The sequence below is a fragment of the Rana temporaria genome, chromosome 4 (assembly GCF_905171775.1).
Source record: "Rana temporaria chromosome 4, aRanTem1.1, whole genome shotgun sequence".
In the NCBI taxonomy this organism is placed as follows: Eukaryota; Metazoa; Chordata; class Amphibia; order Anura; family Ranidae; genus Rana; species Rana temporaria.
In genome coordinates, this window is record NC_053492.1 from 36,931,967 (window position 1) to 36,955,439 (window position 23,473).

Consider the following 23,473-nt stretch of genomic DNA (forward strand, 5'->3'; position numbering starts at 1 on the left):
CTCCTCAAGCCGATCCCCCACCAAACGGCATACAGCCTGAGATCTCCTCAGTGGAAGTGGGGACCCAGTAAGTCACTGGGGCCCCTTAGTGGCATCAGTTGCTCCAGGCCAGGAGGACCCAGAATCAGGAACTCCGCGTAGCATGTGACCCCAGGCCAGGTAGGCCATAGTGGCGGGGCCCATGATGTGCGCACACCCTAAAGGTGGGTGCCACACCCGGAACCAGGAACCCGCGAAGAACGCAGAACAACGGCCTCAGCCACAGAAATACCCCTGCCCAGCATGCACAGCGAGGTCCAACTCCTCTCATTGGCTACTGGGAAGAAGTGGCTCCGCCAGGATCCCTCTGGCGCCACCTGCCGTCCAGAGATGAAACCGTATCTCTGGACGCACGGACTGACCCACAGGACAATCCAGGATTTGGCGACAGCCAAATTTACCAAATCAAGAATGAGAGCAACTTATCTCTCTCGTTCTCCCACTAAATTTAACATAGCGTCATTTCTGAAGGTAAAGGGGCGCTACACAAGTACATCCAAGGTGATCACAGATCCTCCACAAATGGCGAGGTGTGTACGGGTCAACTACAGCAGATGGAGTGCTGTGTTAAGGTACAGCACATGTTGCAACCCAAGTGACTCATATGAACCAAAGTCAGCCTGTGAACCTATTGTGAGGAATATACAGAGAGTGGGTCATGGGGAAAATTCCTAAAAAAAATATTTATAATAATTTAATTGTGTAAGCAGTGACATCTGATGGTCATTCAGCTCCTTCGATAGCTCAGTTGGTAGAGCGGAGGACTGTAGAGGAAAATCACACAGGAATCCTTAGGTCGCTGGTTCAATTCCGGCTCGAAGGACATTTTCATTATCTTAACTAGAAACCAGTACCATTTTCTTCATGTTCTCTTGTTAAATTTTGATATATAATATTGATAAACCTGTGCGCCACGACATCTGAATAAATAAATATCAAGCAAAAACCAGTGAAAGAAATTGTATTATTCTGCCACCCAACTAGTGTATGACACTAAATAAAAAAATGGAATATAGAGGATGCTGAAAATAAGCCTAAAACATCCAACCAATACAGGTTAAAAAATATGTGTAAAATCAATTGCTAGTCCGACCCTTAACCAAATACAGAAATATGTATAAAATGTCATAAATAATAGTGAATAAATTCATTCAAAATAGTGACAATTCATATACCATGTGGTATAAATGAATAAACATGTGCCAAAAAATAAACATCTAATGGCAAAAATTAATGATAAATAAATATTAATGATTAAAGTGATACTAAAATGTTATTTTATTTTTGTTAATCAGTGGGGATCGAAAGTTTGGGCACCCCAGATAAAAATTTGTATTAATGTGCATAACGAAGCCAAGGAAAGATGGAAAACATCTCCAAAAGGCATCAAATTACAGATTAGACATTCTTATATGTCAAAAAAGTTAGATTTTATTTCCATCATTTACACTTTCAAAATTACAGAAAACAAAAAAATGCCGTCTGCAAAAGTTTGGGCACCCTGCAGAATTTATAGCATGCACTGCCCCCTTTGCAAAGCTGAGACCTGCCAGTGTCATGGATTGTTCTCCATCATCTGGGAAGACCAGGTGATGTCAATCTCAAAGGTTTTAAATGCCCAGACTCACCTGACCATGCCCCAACAATCAGCACCATGGGTTCTTCTAAGCAGTTGTCTAGAAAACTGAAACTGAAAATAGTTGACGCTCACAAAGCTGGAGAAGGCTATAAGAAGATAGCAAAGCGTTTTCAGATGTCAATATCCTCTGTTCGGAATGTAATTAAGAAATGGCAGTCATCAGGAACAGTGGAAGATAAAGCAAGATCTGGAAGACCAAGAAAAATATCAGACAGAACAGCTCACAGGATTGTGAGAAAAGCAATTCAAAACCCACGTTTGACTGCACGATCCCTCCAGAAAGATCTGGCAGACACTGGAGTTGTGGTACACTATTCCACTATAAAGAGATACTTGTACAAATATGGTCTTCATGGAAGAGTTATCAGAAAAAAACCTCTTCTACGTCCTCACCACAAAAATCAGTGTTTGAACTTTGCAAATGAACATATAGACAAGCCTGATGCATTTTGGAAACAAGTTCTGTGGACCGATGAGGTTAAAATATAACTTTTTGGCCGGAATGAGCAAAGGTACGTTTGGAGAAGAAAGGGCACAGAATTTAATGAAAAGAACCTCTGTCCAACTGTTAAGCATGGGGGTGGATCAATCATGCTTTGGGGTTGTATTGCAGCCAGTGGCACAGGGAACATTTCACGAGTAGAAGGAAAAATTGATTCAATAAAATGTCAGCAAATTTTGGATGGTAACTTGATGCCATCTGTGAAAAAGCTAAAGTTAAAGAGAGAATGGCTTCTACAAATGGATAATGATCCTAAACACACCTCAAAATCCACGGGGGATTACATCAAGAGGCGTAAACTGAAGGTTTTGCCATGGCCTTCACAGGCTCCTGACCTCAACATAATTGAAAATCTATGGATAGACCTTAAAAGAGCAGTGCGTGACAGACAGCCCAGAGGTCTCAAAGAACTGGTAAGAATTTTGTAAGGAAGAATGGGCAAAGATACCTCAAACAAGGATTGAAAGACTCTTGGCTGGCTACAAAAAGCGTTTACAAGCTGTGATACTTGCCAAAGGGGGCAGTACAATATATTAACTCTGCAGGGTACCCAAACTTTTGCAAACACCATTTTTTTTGTTTTCTGTCATTTTGAAAGTGTAAATGATGGAAATAAAATCTTACTTTTTTGACATATTATAAGAATGTCTAATCTGTAATTTGATGCCTTTTGGAGATTTTTCCATCTTTCCTTGGCTTCGTTATGCACATTAATACAATTTTTTACCTGAGGTGCCCAAACTTTCGATCCCCACTGTACTTACCTCCTCTGTGCAAGGGTTTTGCACAGAGCGGCCCTGATCCTCCTCTTCTGGGGTCCTCCAGCAGCGCTCCTGGCTCCTCCGCCCATCGAGTGCTCCCACAGAGAGCCGCATTCCCTGGGGGCACTTGAGCGGGCACGCTCCTGAGTCCTGCTGCTGCGTCCATTGACACAGACAGCAAGACTCCGCCCCCCCCGGCTCCCGTGTCACTAGATTTGATTGAGAGCAGCAGGAGCCAATGGCTCCTGCTGCTACCAATCTATCCAATGAGGACCCAAGACAGCGGCTGGAAAGATCGGGTTCAGGTAAGTAAAAGGGGGGCTCTGGGGGCTGCTGCAGCACAAAAGGTTTTTCACCTTAATGCATTGAATGCATTAAGGTGAAAAACACTGAGGCCCGGATTCACAAAGAAGTTACGACGGCGTATCTCCAGATACGCCATCGTAACTCTGAGTGCGGGCTGTCGCAACTCGGCGCCTGATTCATAGAATCAGATACGCCTCACAGTTGCCTAGAAACGAGCGGCGTAAGTCTTGTACGCCGTTGTATCTTAGGGTGCATATTTACGCTGGCCGCTAGGTGGCGCTTCCGTATATTTCTGCGTCTAATATGCTAATTAGCTAGATACGCCGTTCGTTCGAAATGTCATTTACGTGGGGTCATGATTAGTTTGCAAAAAACAAGCCCACCTCTTCCTCATTTGATTTAGGAGCGCTTACGCCGGCACATTTACACTACGCCGCCGTAACTTTGGACGCAAGTGCTTTGTGAATACTGCACTTGCCTCTCTAAGTTGCGGTGGCGTAGCGTAAATACGATACGCTACGCCCGCTTAAAATTACGCCGCCCTACGTGAATCTGGGCCTGAGACTTTACAACCCCTGTAAACATTCAATTACTAATGCAACAAATATAAGCAATTAGACGTGTATGTAGTGACACCACACCAATAAGTCCATAAAATATCCATGCCACCTAAAAGTCCATAAGCCACTTTCAGTTTGAAGATTCACTCCACACCATATAGTGACACCCAGTGAGCCGTGAAGAAGATGCTAAACACCCACCAGACCACCAGTGACACTTTGTTCAAAGTGGTCAAAAAGTTCTTGATATCATTCCTCACAAAGCCAGGAACACCCAACTTAGGCTGGTGGAACACGTCTCTTTCAATTGATTACTCACATATAGCAAAGGCAGCACAAAGAGAAAATGATACTCATAGTATCAGCAGTAAGTTAATTTCATAATTAGGGACTAAACCAATAAAACAAGATATTGGCCTCTTACATAAAAAGTGCCCGATCGGCACCAATATAGCCTGCAGTTGTCTAGGGAACTTGCACTGCTACTCTGCCATAACCAGGATCCAGCATGCGTTCCAATTACTGAAAGTCACATGGCTGAAAATTGCATGTCGGAAGCTCCGTCTTATGCGTTTCGTCACAATTACATGTTCTGCTTCCTGTAGACATCATTGTGTGCCAGCCAATGAGTGTCCACCAGCACCCGCTGTTAGGCAAGGAGAGATACAGAACAGAGCTCTGTTTATGTAAACAAAGCAGTTCTCTGTTCTGTCAGCGGGGATGTGCTTCATTTTGTTTCCCTGAAAAGCAATAATAAAATCTACCACATCCATTAGTAAAAACAGCACACAGTAAACACACAAACACTGGTTAGGCACAAAGTTAACCCTTTGATCACCCTGGATGTTTAACCCTTTCCCAGCCAATGTCATTAATACAGTGACAGTGCACATTTTTAGCAATGATCACTGTATTAGCGTCACTGGTTCCCACAAAGTGAGAAAAGTGTCCAACTGTTCACCGCAATATATCGCAGTCCCACTGATCGCTGCCATTTGTTATATTATTGCAGTCTGTCAATAGCGTTAACACAGTTTATTTCCTGTCCATTCTGCTAGTAGGTCCTTTATTCGTCTTCTTTTTTCTGTAACAGAAATTACCATCATTGGGGTCGGTTTACTCCACAGTTAAACCTGTATACACACCAAATAGCTGTCAGCATTTATTTTTTTTAAATTAAACTTGTTCTGTTTTGAATATCTGCTATAACAATTTTGAACACTAAGAAACACCAGTAATACACCGTATAATTATGTAATTTGTGAGAAAATAAAGGCCTAATTTAATGTGCATCAATCGTAGGGTGATACTACGGATGCACCAGTAATAAGTGTGCCAACGCCCCGATAATGTGGAATTGGACTGAGAACAAGTAAGTTGGGCTTTAAAGGCACACGGTACAAATAGTATGAAAAACTAGAAAAGGTTTTTATTATTGATATAGAAATATCAATATATAGGTATATATAGGTATATTATATATATTATTATATTATATTATTATATATATATTATATATATATATATATTATATATCATTATAGGTATAAAATCACAAATGAAATTAAATTAATAACTGGTTCTACACACAAGGTTCGCATTCATTGTATGATTCTAACATAAAGAGCTTCAAAAATAGAAAGCAAAATCATAAAGTGGGTTATATCACAAGTGACCAGGTGTGTGGAACCAGTTATTAATTTAATTTGTGATTTTATACCTATAACTGCTTTTATGATATTTCTATATCAATAATAAAAACCTTTTCTAGTTTTTCATACTATTTGTACCGTGTGCCTTTAAAGCCCAACTTACTACCGTGTTTCCCCGAAAATAAGACGTACTCCGAAAATAAGCCGTAGCGAGATTTCGACGCAAGATCGAAATATAAGACATCCCCCCGAAAATAAGACGTAGCGATGGCGTGTCTTTTTCCTGAAAATAAGACGTAGCGATGGCGTGTCGTATGCGTAGCAGGGCAGGCGGGAAAACAAGACGTGATAGGCGTACTGTACTGGTGCGGAGCTCAGGAGCTGTAAAGAAGTCGTGCAGCCCTTCTTATCTGCTCCACGGTATCTCTAAGTGACCGGAGAGGTGTCAGCAGCCCCATAAATACGGTAAGGTCGGCTCCATACTGTTGTACCATACTTGCTGGTAAAAAAAATAAGACGTCCCCCGAAAATAAGCCATAGTGTGATTTCTGGAGGAAAAATAAATATAAGACGGTGTCTTATTTTCGGGGAAACACGGTAGTTCTCAGTTCAATTATGTGATTTGCATACACTCCCTCCACAACCTCATAGAAGTCCCCATAGTCCCCCTGGCTGGTCACAAGTGAAGGGTTCCATGGTGTAATGGTTAGCACCAGGGCAGGACTTAGGGTGGTGGGGGCCCCTGGGCTTGAGTGTTGAAGGGGCCCCCTGGAGCCGAGAATTGGGGGGGATCGAAGTTGTTGAGCGGGGGGGGGGCGAATTGAAGTTGTTGAGCGGGGGGGAGCGCATTAAAGTTGTTGAGCGGGGGGGGATTTTGCAGTTGTTGAGGGGGGGAGTGCCTCTCACCTGTGCCAACAGCCGGGGCCACAGACTGTCATTAGCCCGGCTGTCGGCTTTCTTCCCTTCAGCAGCCACAGTCCTCCACACACCACTCCGGTTCCTCCTGCTTCCGTGCTGCCTCCTCCTCTTGCAGTGCGGGAAAATTAACCCTTTTGCGGGACTGCGGGAAGAAGCTGTCTGTGCGGGAAAGTCCCACAGAATCCGTGCGTGTTGGGAGGTATGCGCCATCAGGAACTTTGGGGCCCCTTGCACAGCTTAAGGCATGGGCCCCCTGAAGCAGAGAACCTGGGGGGGGGGGGGGGGGCTGCCGCCTGAAATTGAGAAGCGTGGGGGCCTTTACAAAAAAAAGAAGAAATAAAGAAGAAAACAAATATATATAAATATATGTAGCCATCCGGGGCCCTGGGGACCTCTGGGCCTTTTAATAAAAAGAAAAAATAAACCTCTGGGCCCTTTAATAATAATAAAAAAAAACATTTATAAAAAAATACATAAAAAAAGGGAGGTTGCCAAACCCGGGGGCCCTGGGGACCTCTGGGCCCCTGGGAACCTCTGGGCCTTTTAATAAAAAATAAAAAAATTAAAAAAAATTAAAAAATAAACATTTATAAAAAAAAAAAAAAAAATAAACATTTATAAAAAAAATAAAAAAAGGGGGGGTTGCCACATGGGGCCCTGGGGACCTCTGAGCCCTTTAATAAAAAAAAAAAAAAAATATATATATATATATATATATATATATATATATATATATATATATATATATATATATATATATATATATATATATATATATATATATATATATAAAAATGTATTTTTTTTTATAAAAAAATAAAAAAGGTGGGTTGCCATCCGGGGGCCCTGGAGACCCCTGGGCCCTTTAATAATAATAATAAAAAAAAATAATATATATATATATATATATATATATATATATATATATATATATATATATATATATATATATATATATTATATTATATATATAAAAATAAAAAATATATAAAAAAAACATTTTTTTACAAAAAATAAATAAAAAAAAGGGGGGTTGCCATCCGGGGCCCTGGGGGCCTCCGGACCCCTAAAAAAAAAAAAAAAAAAAAAAAAAAAAATTTTTTTTTTTTTTTTTTTAAAGGGGGCCCCCTATTGGGTGGGGCCCCTGGGCTTGAGCCCAGTCAAGGCCAATGGTAAGTCCGGCCCTGGTTAGCACTCTGGACTCTGAATCCAGCGATCCGAGTTCAAATCTCGGTGGGACCTTCTTTTACATCAACTCTCTTGTTTTTATTCTTACGTTGAAAGCTTTGCGCTTATTACTAAAGATATTCTAATGTTAAATCCAAAGGAAGACATAAAAAAAAGTAAGACATGTACCAACCTCTGGTTGCTGTGGCTGAGTGGATAATATGTAAGTAAACCCTAAATATGTTTTTGGGGTATATACACAAAAATATGTACAGTATCTCACGAAAGTGAGTACACCCCTCACATTTTTGTAAATATTTTATTATATCTTTTCATGTGACAACACTGAAGAAATGACACTTTGCTACAATGTAAAGTAGTGAGTGTACAGCTTGTATAACAGTGTAAATTTGCTGTCCCCTCAAAATAACTCAACACACAGCCATTAATGTCTAAACCGCTGGCAACAAAAGTGAGTACACCCCTAGTGAAAATTTCCAAATTGGGCCCAAAGTTTCAATATTTTGTGTGGCCACCATTATTTTCCAGCACTGCCTTAACCCTCTTGGGCATGGAGTTCACCAGAGCTTCACAGGTTGCCATTGGAGTCCTCTTCCCCTCCTCCATGATGACATCACAGAGCTGGTGGATGTTGGAGACCTTGCGCTCCTCCACCTTCTGTTTGAGGATGTCCCACAGATGCTCAATGGGGTTTAGGTCTGGAGACATACTTAGCCAGTCCATCACCTTTACCCTCAGCTTCATTAGCATGGCAGTGGTCATCTTGGAGGGGTGTTTGGGGTCATTATCATGTTAGAATACTGCCCTACGGCCCAGTCTCCAATGGGAGGAGATCATGTTCTGCTTCAGTATGTCACAGTACATGTTGGCATTCATGATTCCCTCAATGAACTGTAGCTCCCCAGTTTTGGCAGCACTTTTGGAGCCCCAGACCATGACACTCCCACCACCATGCTTGACTGTAGGCAAGACACACTTGTCTTTGTATTCCTCACCTGGTTGCCGCCACACACGCTTGACATCATCTGAAGCAAATAAGTTTATCTTGGTCTCATCAGACCACAGGGCATGGTTCCAGTAACCCATGTCCTTAGTCTCATTGTCTTCAGCAAACTGATTGCAGGCTTTCTTGTGCATCATCTTTAGAAGAGGCTTCCTTCTGGGACGACAGCCATGCAGACCAATTTGATGCAGTGTGTGGCATATTGTCTGAGCACTGACAGGCTTGCCCCCCCCCACCCCTTCAACCTCTGCAGCAATGATGGCAGCACTCATACGTCTATTTCCCAAAGACAACCTCTGGATATGATACTGAGAACGTGCACTCAACCTCTTTGGTCTACCATGGCGAGGCCTGTTCTGAGTGGAACCTGTCTTGTTAAGCCGTTGTATGGTCTTGGCCACTGTAGCATTGTATATGTGAGGCAAATGACAGTAAACAGGGATAGAAGAATGTACAAGGTTGTTGTCTGCCTAATGAGACTCCTGAGGCCATTCAACTGCCGCCTCACACCTGGCCAGCATGGGGCCTGAGAGGTGATGAATTGGATGGACATGCATGTTTATCTGCTCAAGAAGAACCTGGGAGAGGAATGAACTTCTTATGAATTTTGGTTCAAATGTCTTTAAAGACTGTGATTACCAACCCCCCCCCCCCCCCCAGCCAGGGTGTGGGTCTCAAGTCTGGATAAAAAGGACTGTGGCCTTGAGAGATTCAGAGAGAATTTGTGTGTGTGTGTGTGAGTGTTAGACCTGTAAGGCCTCGTACACACCAGCGGATCTGTCCGATGAAAACGGTCCGTGGACCGTTTTCATCGGACATGTCCGCTGCCGGATTTTGGTCTGATGGCTGTACACACCATTAGACCAAAATCCCCACGGAAAACAAAAGCGGTGACGTGTCGCGACGATGACGCGGCGACGTGCGCGACCCTGGAAGGTCAATGCTTCCACGCATGCGTCGAATCACTTCGACACATGCGAGGGCTTTTGGCCGAGCGGACATTTCTGGTGAGTCGTACAGACGACCGAACATGTCCGACGAACAGGCTTCCAGCGGACATGTTTCTTAGCATGCTAAGAAACATTTGTCCGCTGGAAACCTGTCCGATCCGCCGGACATTTGTCCGATCAGCCGTACACACGACCGAACATGTCTGCTGAAACTGGTCCGCGGACTAGTTTCAGCAGACATGTTCGGTCGTGTGTACGAGGCCTAAGACCCCTTTCTTCACCTGTTACCCCATCTTCCCTATCCTTCCTTATCTATAACTGTAATGTATTGATATCCCTATTGTAAGTAAATCCAACCCCTATTCTAAGAATTGGTCATCCTTTTATTGGAAGCCAGACAGCCCAAACAGAGCACATTTTACATTTGGCATCCCAGAAAGTGTGTGGTAATCCTAAAAGCCGCATAGAAACTAGTGTGGTGAGTCTTTTCTATGGATATGCAAAAGTTTCAATTGTTTTGAATGATATCAGGTAAAAGTGGTAACGAATTAAGAATATTGAAGGCTAGAAGAGCGATTCGTTTTTTGTTTATTTGTGAGTTGTAAGAGCTAAAGGCAATTGAGTTTGGTTGCAGTGTTGGAACAGTACTAATAGAGATGTGTATTGTGTGGATCGTATGGTTGTGAAATGGAACTTGTGTATACATATGTTAAAAATACGCCTCTGCCAGGTATCATTCATGTGCAGATGAACCTCTTGGAAGCCCATGTAATGTACTATTGTCTCAGTGTCAGTAACATAATAGCAGATTGTTGGGTAAACAGCTAACAAAGAAAGAGAACAAAGAGGTTGGCAAATGGCATTGAAGTGTTGTTTGGAATTAAGGTTAAATCTGAGCAAATGGAGGGGGGAGGGCAGTGGGAAGCAGAGAGGAGACATCTCTGGGAGGACATAGAGAAAATTTGTGAAAACCTTCTAAAGATTGCAACAGCCTCCAATATCCCTTTCATGACTAAGCCTATTTCTGACATGTTGTTTACAAGTTAAAATCCATGTTTTTTTGCTAGAAAATTACTTAAACATTATATATATATTTTTTTAGCAGAGAATCTAGAGAATAAAAAGGCGATTGTTGCAATATTTTGTCACACAGTATTTGTGCAGCGGTCTTTCAAATGCAAACTTTTGGGGAGAAATGCACTTTAATAAAAAAAAAAACGAAACAGTAAAATTAGCCCAATTTTTTTGTATAATGTGAAAGATGATGTTACGCCGAGGAAATAGATACCAAACATGTCACACTTTGAAATTGTGCACACTCATGGAATGGCGACAAACAGGTCCGTAATTTTAATCCGGAAACACTCCTGCTTCCAGCAATACAGCTTTCGTCTCCACTCTAGCCAGAGTGGGTTTTGCGCACCCGGATAGGTCCCTCTCACCGGACTAGCAGCCAGAGTGGCGCACGGAAAAAAAGTACAGTCTCTGCCACAGACCTTCCCTCAAATGGAGACACTTTCGGTCCAGAATCCCCTAACACCGGATTCAGCATCCGGATCTCTCCAGATTAACTTCTGTAGAACTCAAGTCTGACAGGCGATCATCATCAAGCCTCTCAGAATATGGTGCATCCTCCAATGACATTTCCAGGCCTCTCCCGAGATACCAGCCTCTTGCTTGGTCCTCTCCAAAATCGGTCCTTCATCAAGGGGCTTCCTCCCTCCAGGACGGACAGCACAGGATCACCTTGACGGCGCAGACCCAGTCTGACTACTGGGCCTATTCAACAGATCACAACCCGGACCAATGTGGTCCCGGAGCCAGGATTTCAGGAACACGCACCCCCGGCCAGGAGGGCCACAAGGTGGTGTGATGACAGACCAATGACCGACGACCTCGGTCCAACTACGTCTGTTCCTTAAGTACCCCTCCCCAGCATGCACAGCGGGACGATCAACCCCCACTGATTGACTGCTGAGTAGGACACCCAATATCACCCTGACTGAGCTGCTGCCACCCTTTGGCCTGGAGTGATAACAACACCCCCAGGTGAACAACAGTGTTTACTCCCAGCTCAGCCATGGCTGAAACAGAGACCAAATTTAGTCAAAATGATATGTGTCTGAGTCAACTAACACTCAGACTCCCCTCTAAATTTAGTGCCTGCCCAACAGGAGCAGTCCGCTACACTAGCAATGTTAGGAGCTTTACAAAATCTCTCTTGATGTCTATTCCATTTATAACGGCTGAACTCTCTGCCTTCCTGTACTTTTGCTTATTACAGATACATCTGAAGTCCCCTTCACTGGACTCTTGACAGAAGTCTTTCAGGATATTGACAAAATGTTGCCTGCTTAGTAAAGGAAAATTTGGCATTTGTTCCCCTAGTAGTACAATTAATGGCAAAAGACTTGGGGGGGACTTAAAAAGTAAATTGTTGTGATAATTGTGTGTAATAACCGTCTTTGTGTTCTTTTTCCAGAGACAATGGAGGAAGTTAAACTAGTTTGGATACAGCCGTTTGTGTTTTGTTTGCAGATCCTTCAAAGTGAGAACATCAGTGGCCAAATTTAGGTTAATGTAAATGCAATACAAGACATCAACTCTGCAAACAAATTGTGGTGTGTGTTCCTTTAAGACATGTAGCGTTGGTGGTATAGTGGTGAGCATAGCTGCCTTCCAAGCAGTTGACCCGGGTTCGATTCCCGGCCAACGCAAAGAATGTTTTTTCTTTACTGACAACATTTTAGAGTATATTTTCAAGTGGTTAAACCTCTAAAACGTATCAATACTATTCAAAAATGTTGTTTAATACATAGATATTTATAATAACTGAACTGTGTAAGCAGTGACATCTGCTGGTTACTCAGCTCCTTCGATAGCTCAGTTGGTAGAGCGGAGGACTGTAGAGGAAAAATCACACAGGAATCCTTAGGTCGCTGGTTCAATTCCGGCTCGAAGGACATTTTCATTATCTTAACTAGAAACCAGTATGATTTTCTCCATGTTCACCTGTTAAATTTTGATATATAATATTGACAAACCTATGCGACACGACATCTGAATAAATAAATATCAAGCAAAAAACAGTGAAAGAAATAGTATTATTCTGCCACCCAACTACTGTATGACACTAAATGAAAACATTTAATATAGAGGATGCTGATAATAAGCCTAAAACATCCAACCAATACAGGTTAAAAATATGTGTAAAATCAATTGATATTCCGACCCTTAACCAAATACAGAAATATGTATAAAATGTCATAAATAATAGTGAATAAATTAATTCAAAATAGTGACAATTCATATACCATGTATACCATCTAAAAGAAAAAATTAATGATCAATAAATACTAATGATTAAAGTGATACTAAAGGTTTTTTAATTAACAAACATGTTATACTTACCTCCTGCGTGCAAGGCTTTTGCACAGCGCTCCTGGATCCTCCCTGCATCGAGGGCCACCATCGAGAGCTGCATTCCCCGGGGGCAATTGCGCAGGCTTTCACATTGGAGTGAGAGAAGAGGCTATTTACAGACGCTATTTTTAGCACTATAGCGCCTGTAAAGCACCTCGGTGTGAAAGCAGTCAAACACCTGTGATGGAGGTTGCTAAAATTCCTATTTTGTGTTATGAATAGAACCACTGAAAGGTTGTTTTTTCTTTTATATTCTTATATATTGTTTTTATTTCTTTATCTATATAAGATATAATACATATGCATGTGTGAAAATATATATATATTACAATAGTGTTATATTCCTTAAATGATATGCCAGATTATAATGTTTTAAAGATACAGTACAACTCAGCATTGGAGAGGAGACAAAGAGCTATTCAGCTGTCATCCCCCCTCGTTCCTCATTCCAACCCCCCCCCCTCCTTGTCCTTGTTTCACTGAAGGAACTCAAATATGGAAAAACCTTGGAAAATTGAGAATGGAACCCTGTTTATGGACATTCCATAAAGGAACTTTGCACGAGGCTGTTTGTGCCATGAGGGCTCCATACCATATATGGACTTGCAAGAAGGATGTGTGAAGTATGCCGAGAACAGATGTCACAGGGGCGTGTAATAAGGGACTGGACTATATGAACTGATCTGTATACTTATGTTTGTGATGTCATGTTGTTAATTAAAGGAGCTGCACAGGCTCCACCCCTCTGTCTCGTGCCAGAACGTTGGAAGGGTCAAGAATGTAGACTGTTTCTCTGGTCTCCGTGTTTTACTTTCATGATTTGGGTCAAACGGCAGAAATGGTGTTCGCCCTGAGGTTGTATCAGGCCTAGTACACACGAGAGGATTTATCCGCGGATACGGTCCACCGGACCGTTTCCGCGGGTAAATCCTCTCGAGGATTTCCGCGGATTTGGATCCGATGGATTGTACACACCAGGGGATCTATCCGCTGGAGCCGGTCCGCGGATCAATTCCAGCGGATGGATCCTCTCGTGTGTACGGGGCCTCAGGGGTCAATCCTTATCACACCCACCAGTCCACCAGTGACCATTTTGTTAAAAGTGGTCAAGAAGTGTTTGATATCATTCCTCACAAAGCCAGGAACACCCAACTTAGGCTGGTGGAACACTTCTCTAATCAATTGATTATTCTCATATAGCAAAGGCAGCACAAAAAGAAAATGATACTCATAGTATCAGCAGTAGGTTTATTTCATAATTAGGGACTAAACCAATAAAACAAGTGATTGGCCTCTTACATAAAAAGTGCCCGATCTGCACCAATATAGCCCGCAATTGTATAGGGAACTTGCACTGCCACTCCGCCATAACCAGGAGCCAGCATGCATTTCAATTATCGAAAGTCACATGGCATGAAATTGCATGTTTGAAGCTCCGCCTTATGCGTTTCGTCACAATTACATCTTATGCTTCCTGTAGATGTCCTTGTGTGCCAGCCAATGAATGTCCACTGGCACCCGCTGATGGGCGAGGAGAGACACAGAACAGAGCGCTGTCTATGTAAACAAGGCAGTTCTCTGTTTTGTCAGCAGGGATGTGCTTAATTTTGTTTTCCTGCAAAGCAATTAAAAAAATCTACCACATCCATTAGTAAAAACAGCACACAGTAAACAAACACTGGTTAGGCACACAGTTAACCCTTGGATCACCCTGGATGTTTAACCCCTTCCCAGCTAATGTCATTAGTACAGTGACAGTGCATATTTTTAGCACTGATCACTGTATTAGCGTCACTGGTTCCCACAAAGTGTGAAAAGTGTCAGACTGTTCACCTCAATATCACAGTCCCACTGATCGCCGCCATTACAGTTACGTTATTGCAGTCTGTCAATAGCTTTAACACAGTTTTATTACCTGTTGATTCTGCCAGTAGGTCATTTATTCTTCCTCTTTCTGTAACAGAAGTGACCATCACTGGGTTCGGGTTACTCCACAGTTAAACCTGTATAAACACCAAATAGCTTTCAGCATTTTTTTTTTTTGTTTTGTTAAACTCGCACTATTCTGAATATCTGCTATAACACTTTTGAACACTAATGCCCCATACACACACTCCAAATTTCCGACAAGAAAAGTCAGATGTGAGCTTTTGGTCAGAAATTCCAATCGTGTAGTAGGCTCCATCGGACTTTTCCTGTCGGAATTTCCGCCAACAAAAATTTGAGAGCTGGTTCTCAAATTTTCAGATGGAAAAAATTCCAATAAGAAATTCCGATCATCTGTAGCAATTCCGACACATGCTCACAAACAATTCAACGCATGCTTGGAAGCATTGAACTTAATTTTCTCGACTCATCATAGTGTTGTACATCACCACGTTCTTGATGGCCGAATGTTCAGAGAACTTTTGTGTGACCGTGTGTATGCAAGCCAAGCTTGAGCGGAATTCCATCGGAAAAACGATCCAAGGTTTTTCCGTTGGAATATCCGATCATGTGTACGCAGCATAAGAAACACTTGTATAATTATGTGATCAACTGACACTCCCTCCGCAACCTCATAGAAGTCCGAATAGTCCTCCTGACTGCTCACAAATGTAGGGTTCCATGGTGTAATGGTTAGCACTCTGGACTCTGAATCCAGCGATCCGAGTTCAAATCTCGGTGGGACCTTCTTTTACATCAACTCTGTTTTTTTTTTTTTTTATTCTTACAATGAAAGCTTTGCACTTATTACTAAAGATATTCTAATGTGAAATCCAAAGGAAGACTTAAAAAAAAGTAAGACTGTACCAACTCTTGTTTGGTTGCCGTGGATAATATGCAAGTAAACCCTAAATATGTTTTTGGGGTATATACACAAAATAATGTATATACTTACCCATTTTCAGCCTGCTCTGGTCATGTGATCCCCCGTGTCATCAAGCAGTGGCTTCAGGGGAGAGAAGAGAATGCTCAACAACACCTGGTAAAGCCAGCAGGGGCATGCATGTGCGTGTCCTAAACCCAGAAGCAAACAGCGACAAAGCAGCATTTCACAATGTACTGTGAACAGGTGGTCCTGATCTAATAGTGCACTTTAACCACTTGCCGACTCTGCTTTACCTGAATGATGGTTACAACATGGTTATCTAGTTCTGGGACCTCGTCATATGATGGCTTCCCATGATCGCAGGCCGACGTTCCCCCACTGCTGGACGCGGGAGGCGAGCTCTGTGATCATAGTGTTCTCCAGGCATCGCTTATCACTGATTGAGGTAAAGAGCCAATCGGCAGCTCTTTACCAGGTGATCAGCTTTCTCCAATCAAAGCTGATCACGGAGGTAAACAGAAGCTGGTTATCAGCATACCTTGAACACACAAAAAAAAAAGTGCTACTATCCATGCACAGAAATATCAACAGAGCTCATGGGTGCTTGATCCACAATCGTTTGTCTGTAAATATTAATCCTCCTTCCTCGGATGCTGCCACCGCCATCTTCGCTAAGGGAATCAGGAAATTGAGCTTTGCGGCTTTACTTCCTGGTTCCCTACTGCGCATGCGCGAGTCACGCTGCACAATCAAAATGGTCCCTCCTGTCTTCTATGTCCCAAAAGACAATGGCGGGACAGGAAGTGGCATAGATTATCCGCAGATTCTGCAGATATCTATTCCCAGAAGTAGGTGCAAATACCTGTATTATACAGGTATCTGCACCCCCCTGACCCTGAAAGGTGCCAAATGTGACACCGGAGGGGGGAGGGTTCCGAAAAGCAGAGGTTCACTTTTTGTGTGAACCTCCGCTTTAAGATGATCCGCACAACCAGGTGCTGCTCTTAAAAATCGTAATTTTTATTGAAAAACCTCAGTGTACAAAACGCAGATAAAACCAGTTGATGCATTTAAACCTGCAAGGCCTTAGTCATAACTACAATAAAACATAGAACTTTTTGAAATAAATAGTATAACTAAATGCCATAGACTCCACCTATCAACTGCCTTAATTGATTGCAAATAATTAGCAAGAAGGAATGCAGCCTTAGGCCGGGTTCACACTGGTGCGACACGACACTCTTCCTACTTTAGATCCGACTTTGCCCTGCGACTTGAAGTCTGACATATGTCCGACTTTCAATGAACGGGGATCCGACTTGGATCCCTGCCAATACCAGGCACTGTGTTTGATATGAATCTTGAGGGGGAACTCCACGCCAAATTTTAACAAAAAAAAACGGCATGGGTTCCCCCTCCAAGAGCATACCAGGCATTGATGGTGTGGAATGGGTGACAACTAGTCGCAAAAAGCTTTGTTGTACCCGAGCATAACTGCCCATATGGAGATAATACCTGTTGTAAGGTGAATTCCTGAAGCTCCCGAGAATAGGCTCTATAGTACTGAAGGCGATATCTAATGGTCTGCAGTCTCGTGCTGTGGGGTATTGAGGAATAAAGTGCCCTCACATCCAATGCAGCCCACACATCTAACAGACTTATATGTAGACGTCATTGCGTGTCGGCCAATGAATATCCACTGGCACCCACTGATGGGCGAGGAGAGACACAGAACAGAGCTCTGTTTATGTAAACAAGGCAGTTCTCAATTCTGTCAGCAGGGATGTGCTGGATTTTGTTTCCCTGCAAAGCAATGAATAAAATCCACCACATCCCTTAGTAAAAACAGCACACAGTAAACACACAAACACTGGATTTAACCCTTTGATCACCCCAGATGTTTAACCCCTTCCCAGCCAATGTCATTAGTACAGCGACATTGCATATTTTAAGCACTGATCACTGTATTAGCGTCACTGGTTGACACAAAGTGTGAAAAGTGTCAGACTGCTCACCGCAATATTGAAGTCCTACTAATCTCCGCCATTACAGTTACATTATTGCAGTCTGGCAATAGCATTAAGACAGTTTTATTAGCTGTTGATTCTGCCAGTAGGTCCTTTAGGCCCCTTTCAGACGGACGGCAGTTTTGCCGCAATTAACCACATCCATACCGCGTCATTGTAAAATGACGGCGGCATAAACCCCTCCTCGATCCGGGTGGACGTCATATGACGTCCTGTGTTTCCTGGCGATCTAGGGCGCGCATGCCCGTGAGGAGAACAATGTGTGTTCCCAGTTATAACACATCTTAGGGAACATATTAACCCCTTCCACGCCCCCTAGTGGTTAACCCCTTCCCTGCCAGTCACATTTACACAGTAATCAATGCATATTTATAGCATTAATCGCTGTATAAATATGTATGGTCCCAAAAACGTGTCAAAATGTCCGATGTGTTCGCCGCAATGTCACGGTGACAGTAAAAAAAAAAAATCGCAAATCGCCGCCAATACTAGTAAAAAAAATGCCATAGATCTATCACCTATTTTGTAGATGCTATAACTTTTGCGCAAACCAATCAATATATGATTATTGCATTTTTTTTTTACCAAAAATATGTAGAAGAATACGTATCGGCCTAAACTGAGGAAAAAAAAGTTTTTTTTTAAAAAAATTGTGATATTTATTAAATAAAAAAGTTAAAAAGTTTTTTTTTTTTAATTGTCGCTTTTCTTTTGTTTATAACGCAAAAAATAAAAACCGCAGAGATGATCAAATACCACCAAAAGAAAGCTCTATTTGTGGGAACAAAATTATAAAAAAATTGTTTGGGTACAGTGTAGCACAACCGCGCAATTGTCATTCAAAGTGCGACAGTGCTGAAAGCTGAAAATTGGCTTGGGCAGGAAGGTGCGTAAAGGTCCCGGTATGGAAGTGGTTAAAAGCATGTACATTTTCAGTGAAATTCAAAGCTCTGGGCACTGCGATTAGCTGCATTTGTACATTGCGATTATGTGTGGTTACATGCGGCTGCGTTTAGCTGCGGTAGTCATTTCCATAGCAACCCTTTTTATTTTTTTTGATTATGATGTGCTTCCTGTTATTTTTTTTTCCTCACGCTGCTATCCGCAGTTGACACAAAAGACTGCGATCACCTGCGGTTAAGTGCATATAGCTGCGCTAAATCGCACCTGGACGCATTCAATTCTATTTTTTCTATTCGCACCGAACCGCATGCAACGAGATCGCAGTGTGCTTTTAGCTGCTGTAGAAAACTAGAAAATCCGCAGCTAAAAGCACCATTCTATCCGTCCGTGTAAAAGGGACCTAATTCTTCCACTTTCTGTAACAGAAGTGACCATCATTGGGGTCGGTTTACTCCACAGTTAAACCTGTATACACACCAAATAGCTGTCAGCATTTGGTTTTTAAAAGCTAAACTCGCTCTGTTTTGAATATCTGCTATAACAATTGTGAACACTTATGCCCCATACACACGATCAGATTTTCCATCAGAAAAAAACTTGGATGGTTTTGTCCGATGGAATTTCGCTCAAGCTTGGCTTGCATACACACGGTCAGACAAAAGTTCTCTGAACTTTCAACCGCCAAGAACGCGCTGACTTAAAACACTACGATTAGCCGAGAAAATGAAGTTCAATGCTTCTGAGCATACGTCGAATTGTTTCCAAGCATGCGTCGAAATTTTGCGCATCGGACTTGCTACAGACAATCGGAATTTCCGATCGGATTTTTTTCCCCATCAGAAAAATTGAGAACCTGCTCTTAAACTTTTGCTGGCGGAAATTCCTCCAGCAAAAGTCCAATGGAGCATACACACGGTCGGAATATCCGACGAAAAGCTCACATGGGACTTTTGCTGGCGGAAATTCCGACCGTGTGTACATGGCATTAGAAACACCTGTAATACATTGTATAATTATGTGATTTTCCAACACTCCCTCCACAACCTCATAGAAGTCCCCATAGTCCCCCTGACTGCTCACAAGTGAAGGGTTCCATGGTGTAATGGTTAGCACTCTGGACTCTGAATCCAGCGATCCGAGTTCAAATCTCGGTGGGACCTTCTTTTACATCATTTCTCTTGTTTTTATTCTTACGTTGAAAGCTTTGCGCTTGTTACTAAAGATATTCGAATGTGAAATCCAAAAGAAAAACATAAATAAAGTAAGACATGTACCAACCTCTGTTTGGTTGCTGTGGCTGAGTGGATAATATGTAAGTAAACCCTAAATATGTTTTTTGGGGTATATATACAAAATGATATATATATATATATATATATATATACTTACCCATTTTCAGCCTGGTCATGTGATCCCTCATTGTTTTCAACTGCTCCTGAACTCTCCTCTATGTTATCTTATTAGTAGATGTACACAGGGTCGTTTATAGTTGTTTCTTGGCAGTTGAGTTTAGAGGAACCCAACAAAAATGCGTTCAGAAACTGTGTTTAGAGGCATTTCAAGTGCCAAATGCGGCAAAACATAGCTAAAGGCAGCAACTTGCGTTTAGCAGCGTTTCGTTTACAGACATTTTTTATTTTAACCCAAAACGCGGCATCTAAACGCAGCTACATGGACATTTTTAGACGCCGGTTTCTAGCTGTCACGTTAAATCGTTCAGGAGAGGTTGAACAACGTCCCATGTACATGAAGCCTAAGCCTTAATCTAGGCTTACCTGTAGGTAAAAGTGGTTGTACTGGGTGAACAAACACTTTAAAGCGAGTGTAAACCCTTAAAGACCACTTTAAAGAGAAAGTAAACTCTCCAACTCTGATGCTTCTTTTCATTTAGTCCATTATATTACGTAATTATCAATCTATAGCCACTGTAATCCAGCCCAAATTCCATATTACTTACGGTTTAAAGAAACTTGTTTCCAGAGGTAAGGCAGTGCCATCTTAAAGCGGGAGTTCACCCATTTGTAAAAAAAAAAAAATTCTTCCCTTAGCTTCCTGCTCGTTTTTACTAGGGGAATCGGCTATTTATTTTAAAATATGAGCAGTACTTACCCGTTTTCGAGCTGCATCTTCTTCCGTCGCTTCCGGGTATGGGTCTTCGGGAGCGGGCGTTCCTTCTTGATTGACAACCTTCCGAGAGGCTTCCGACGGTCGCATCCATCGCGTCACTCGTAGCCGAAAGAAGCCGAACGTCGGTGCGGCTCTATACTGCGCCTGCGCACCGACGTTCGGCTTCTTTCGGAAAATCGTGACGCGATGGATGCGACCGTCGGAAGCCTCTCGGAAGGTTGTCAATCAAGAAGGAACGCCCATTCCCGAAGCCCATACCCGGAAGCGACGGAGAGGATGCATCTCGTAAACGGGTAAGTACTGCACATATTTTAAAATAAATAGCCGATTCCCCTAGTAAAAACGAGCAGGAATCTAAGGGGGAAAAGTGCCCTCTAAGGGTGAACCCCCGCTTTAAGTATTGTTTTCTGAGTCCACATAGAGTGCATTTCCGCCCATACATTGAGTACTTCCTGTACTGTTAACCAAGCCTCCTTCTCAATCCAATGTTTTTATGGCAACCCTGCTTCCCTGCTCATAGCAACTTGTTTAATTTCATAGTATTTACTTGTGCTGATTATCTAGTGTTTGCCTATGTCAGTCTTATCAGCTTTAGCAGTAATGCAGTCTGATGCCCAGGTTTACGCTCCATGTGATGTCACATAGTCACATGGGGTGTAGGAGACAGCTCTGAGTGATTATGCAGTCTCATGGGATTTCACTGTTGTGCCTAGAAAGTCCTGATAACAGACAGACAAGCAAACAGAGTGTGCCGTAAATCAGGGGAGATCTGGGCATGCTCCAGTGATGTCATTCTAAAGGAAAAAAAAAGATTACAACAATACTAAGCAAGTAAGGATATTTCTACAAGCAGTGTTCATTAGTTTTTTTTAATGCCGATTTACATGGGATAAAGTTGTTAACATTAACCTTTTTTTGGTTAAATCTCCTTTAAGGGGGTGTGGCAGGGGGTGTGTGCTATGCCTACATACGTTTGCTAGTACCCTGTTTCCCTGAAAATAAAACCTACCCCTAAAATAAGACCTAGCATAATTTTCCAGGAGGACTGCAATATAAGCCCTACCCCGAAAATAAGCCCTAGTTTAAAATCCTATAACCCACTCTATTACAGTAGTACACAATGTACAATGTGTGAGTTTCTGCAACATAAATGCAGGGAAGAGAGCTCTGGCAGGTCACAAAAGCGCAGAGCGGTGCTATAATGAAGGTATTTGGCACAATTATATTACAGAAATACACACATTGTACATTATATACTACAGTAATAGAGTGGATTACAAGATTTTACAAGCATTTTAACTAAGTTCACACTGGGCATTCCTAACAGGCAGGTCGAGAGAGGGGAAGAGAAGACAGCACATTACATGGTAAGACCTACCCCAAAAATAAGCCCTACTGTGTCTTTTGTTGCCAAAATTAATATAAGACCCGGGCCTATTTTCGGGGAAACACAGTAGGTGTCCCTCACTGCCATCTCACAATGTTGGGAGGTATGATAAACTACAGAACTTGTACAACAGTAAATGTATTGTTTCATAGTGAATTCCTCTCCTTTCGCTGAGGAAACAAAAGTGTTACCCGACATGCTTAAATGGCAGTACCTACAGGTTTTAATATTGTAAGGGTAATTGCCAGCATTTGACAGCCAGGTGGGTTGTCATTTGCCGGTAGAGGTGAAAAGACTAGGTGATAGAACATTTCCTAATGTTGGTGCACGTCTGCTGGAAAAACGGCAACCTGCTTAAATTATCTTATATAAATGCCTCTGTCCCAGGTGGGATTACTTTTACCAGACCCCCGTTCAATTCCACTCCTGGAGCTATTCTCCATCTATGGCCCACTTTGTAAGTAACAAAGCAACTACCCTTATGTTTCATCTTCAGGGCAAAATATCTAGTTAAACAATTATTCAATATTTCATTATTTTAGAGTATAACGCACGCATCCAACTCCTGACGATTGGCAAATGGCCATGAAACGCGTTGAGGGTTCACCCAGGGATGCCAAGTCATGCTTGCTCCAACAATCCTAATCAATCAGGTTCTTTGTTTGTACTAATCATGCCAACTATGTTTACATTATTTATGTTTGAATTGTATATATTTCTTTTCTGCCATGAATTTTTCTGTTTGTCACAAATCATGTTTTAGTGATAATTATTTTTTTATTAATAAATGTATTATGATTATATCAACTTATGTTGAATTTTTATGATTGTATTTCTACATCATAAATGTCTTATTATATTGCTCAATTATGTTTACTAAGATCACTACCATGTACTACCCCTAGGGGTCTGTGACACTCAGGTTACCCTCATGCTATATATACAGTTGAACCTTGGATTACAAGCTTAATCCGTTCCAGGAGTATGCTCGTAATCCAAAGTACTCACATATCAAAGCATGCTTTCCCATCGAAGTCGATGAAAACGAAAAACATTTGTTCCGCATTTACTTCAATAGGGTGTAATACCGAATGCGGCCATAGGTGGGGGGGCGCCAGAGAAAACGTTCGAAAATACCCGAGGACACTTCAGCTCGGCTTCTGCGCCAAATGAGGTACTGCAGGCCAATGTTCAGCTCCTGTGCCCCCGAAACCTCAGTCCAAATGAGGTACTGCAGGCCTATTTAGCTTGAATTCTGCTCGTCTTGTGAGTCAGA

General features: G+C 42.2%; 5 non-coding genes across 5 annotated transcripts; all 5 read left to right on the plus strand.

Annotated features, from left to right (window-relative positions):
* The first annotated feature begins 772 nt into the window (after positions 1-772).
* Positions 773-862, plus strand: TRNAY-GUA. The gene is given in 2 exon segments: positions 773-809; positions 827-862. It is a non-coding gene; the product is annotated as a tRNA-Tyr (tRNA).
* An 11,301-nt stretch (positions 863-12,163) lies between these two features.
* Positions 12,164-12,235, plus strand: TRNAG-UCC. Its single transcript has one exon. It is a non-coding gene; the product is annotated as a tRNA-Gly (tRNA).
* Positions 12,236-12,390: 155 nt separating this feature from the next.
* Positions 12,391-12,481, plus strand: TRNAY-GUA. Its single transcript is given in 2 exon segments — positions 12,391-12,427; positions 12,446-12,481. It is a non-coding gene; the product is annotated as a tRNA-Tyr (tRNA).
* Positions 12,482-15,542: 3,061 nt separating this feature from the next.
* On the plus strand, positions 15,543-15,614 carry TRNAQ-CUG. Its single transcript has one exon. It is a non-coding gene; the product is annotated as a tRNA-Gln (tRNA).
* Positions 15,615-19,771: 4,157 nt separating this feature from the next.
* TRNAQ-CUG lies at positions 19,772-19,843 on the plus strand. Its single transcript has one exon. It is a non-coding gene; the product is annotated as a tRNA-Gln (tRNA).
* Positions 19,844-23,473: the final 3,630 nt, after the last annotated feature.